We start from the raw sequence: 3,489 nt of genomic DNA on the forward strand, positions 1-3,489 counted from the left end.
AGATGGTCAGAGACTGCAGACATAGTACAGGAGATGGTCAGAGACTGCAGACATAGTACAGGAGATGATTAGAGACTGCAGACATAGTACAGGAGATGGTCAGAGACTGCAGACAGGGTACAGGAGATGGTCAGAGACTGCAGACAGGGTACTGGAGATTGTTTAGAGACTGTAGACATAGTGCAGGAGATGGTCAGAGACTGCAGACAAAGTACAGGAGATGGTCAGAGACTGCAGACATACAGTTGTGTTCAAAATTATTCAACCCCCCACTGAAATTGATTGTTTTGGCCAGTTTGACATTGATTTTGATCATTCAGTCATCCTGCTTACAATTAAATCAAAGAGGCACGTGTAGGTCAGACAAATATAACATAACATTTATAATGAAATAACCACAAATGTCTTTTCTGTGCTCACATCATTATCAGTTTTATTCAACCCCCAATTGACATTCAATCTTAGTACTTAGTACAACATCCTTTTACAGTTAGAACAGCTTTTAAACTTGAAGCATAGCTTGACACAAGTGTCTTGCAGCGATCTACGGGTATCTTCGCCCATTCGTCATGGGCAAAAGCCTCCAGTTCAGTCACATTCTTAGGCTTGCGCACTGCAACTGCTTTCTTTAAGTCCCACCAGAGGTTCTCAATCGGATTTAAGTCTGGTGACTGCGATGGCCACTCCAAGATGTTCCAGCCTTTAATCTGTAACCATGCTCTAGTGGACTTGGAGGTATGCTTGGGATCATTGTCCTGTTGAAAGGTCCAATGTCTCCCAAGCCTCAGGTTTGTGACGGACTGCATCACATTGTCATCCAATATCTCCTGGTACTGAAGAGAATTCATGGTACCTTGCACACGCTGAAGCTTCCCTGTACCTGCTGAAGCAAAACAGCCCCAAAGCATGATTGACCCCCCGCCATGCTTCACAGTGGGCAAGGTGTTCTTTTCATCATAGGCCTTGTTCTTCCTCCTCCAAACATAGCGTTGATCCATGGGCCCAAACAGTTTCATCAGTCCACAGAACACAATCCCAAAACTTCTGTGGTTTGTCCACATGATTTTTGCATACTGCAGTCGACTTTTCTTATTCTTTGGAGACAGCAAGGGGGTGCGCCTGGGAGTTCTGGCATGGAGGCCTTCATTACGCAGTGTGCGCCGTATTGTCTGAGCAGAAACTTCAGTACCCACATCTGACAAATCTTTTCTCAGTTCCTCAGCAGTCACACAGGGACTTTTCTCCACTCTACGCTTCAGGTAGCGCACAGCAGTCGAAGTCAGCATCTTCTTTCTGCCACGACCAGGTAGCGTTTCAACAGTGCCCTTTGCCTTGAATTTGCGAATGATGCTTCCTATGGTGTCTCTTGGTATGTTTAACATCTTTGCAATCTTCTTATAGCCATTGCCCTTCCTGTGAAGAATAATCACCTCTTCTCTTGTCTTCCCGGACCATTCTCTTGACCTCACCATGTTTGTAACCACACCAGTAAATGTCTAGAAGGAGCTGAGTATCACAGTCATTTTAAAGCTGCCTGATTAATGCTTATTAGGCTTTATTGCTGCTCCCTGACATCCACAGGTGTTTTCAATACCTGATTGAAATTGAACTTCAATGAACCTCTGTTCCTCAGAGTGGTAGTCTTTAAGGGGTTGAATAATTGTGTAAATGAAGAATTCACAAAATAAATATTTACTACTGTATTACAAAACCAATTGATGTCATTTTAGTTGCATATGGTTCTTTAAGAAGTCCTTGTAGGATTTCATTCTGAATACAATTACAAATGTACACTAAATTCCCTAAAACCCTTTACAGCATTGGGGGGTTGAATAATTTTGAACACAACTGTAGTATAGGAGATGACCAGAGACTGCAGACATAGTACAGGAGAACATAAGAGACTGCAGACATAATACAGGAGATGGTCAGAGACTGCAGACATAGTACAGGAGATGGTCAGAGACTGCAGACATAGTACAGGAGATGGTCAGAGACTGCAGACATAGTACAGGGAGATGGTCAGAGACTATCAGCATGCTAGAGGTTACCATAGACTTTAAACATACTTTTGAAGATGGCCCGGGCCTATGTGTTTGGTACAGGAGATGACCAGAGCCTGTGAGCAATCTATGGAAGATGGTCAGAGAGGGTAATATGGAGTAAACATTTTTTTCCATTTTTAAAAGATGGACAACACCAATGAGATTTCAGTCACTTTATATTGATTAAAAAAAGATTCAATACAGTCCATGAGTAAAGTTCTAGTCCTTATACAGTACAATATTCATCCCAAGTAATAAATAGCAGGTGCCTACTTCCTACACCAAGTGGCGCAGTGGCGACAATTGATGTGGGCACAGTGGGCTAGATTCAGGTACAATTGCGCTTTTTTTACGGAGGCGCAGGGCAACGTTTTTGCCCTGCGCCCCCGCAAATTTACTGCGCTGCCCTTGATTCACGGAGCAGTAGCTCCGTAAATTGCGTGGGCACGCCGGCAAAATGCCCGGCGTAAGCGCGCGCAATTTAAATGATCCCGTAGGGGGCGAGAATCATTTAAATTAGGCGCGTTCCCGCGACCGATCGCAGAGCGCATGCTCCGTCGGGAAACTTTCCCGACGTGCATTGCGGCAAATGACGTCGCAAGGACGTCATTTGCTTCAAAGTGAACGTGAATGGCGTCCAGCGCCATTCACGAATCACTTACGCAAACTACATAAATTTGAAATTTCGCGACGCGGGAACGACGGGTATACGTAACATTGGCTGCCCCTGCTAATAGCAGGGGCAGCCTTACGCGAAAAACGCCATACGGAAACGACGTATACTGCGTACGCAGGGCTCGCGTAACGTTGTGAATCGGCGTTAGTATGCAATTTGCATACTATACGCTGAGCACAACGGGAACGCCACCTAGCGGCCATCGCAAGAATGCAGCCTAAGAGCCTTATGCCGCGCATATCTTAGGCTGCAGTCGGCGTAACGAGGTTCCTGAATCAGGAGCATTCGTTACCCCGGGGCAAGTAAGCAATTGCGCTGTGTAACAATTGCTTCTTGAATCCAGGCCAGTGGGGACAATTGATGTGGGCACAGTGGCGACAATTGATGTGGGCACAGTGGCGACAATTGATGTGGGCACAGTGGCGACAATTGATGTGGGCACAGTGGGCGACAATTGATGGCATGGCACAGTGACTGCGTTTGGCATGGCATAGTGGCGACAAGTGATGGGCACAGTGGTGACAATTGATGGGCACAGTGGCTGCCTTTGATGGGCACAGTGGCTGCCTTTGATGGGCACAGTGAGGCTGCATTTTTTTTTTTCCTTTGTTTGTGCCCCCCCCCCCCCCAAATTTGGAGCACCAGCCGCCACTGGTACAAACGGTCGGTTTTTCTGACAACAGCCTGTCATCACACAATTCCCGTCGGAAAATCCGATCGTGTGTACGAGGCGTTAAAGGCGTTAAAGGCCTCAGAGAACGCCAAAAG

This window comes from Rana temporaria (genome assembly GCF_905171775.1).
Source record: "Rana temporaria chromosome 2 unlocalized genomic scaffold, aRanTem1.1 chr2h, whole genome shotgun sequence".
Classification (NCBI taxonomy): domain Eukaryota; kingdom Metazoa; phylum Chordata; class Amphibia; order Anura; family Ranidae; genus Rana; species Rana temporaria.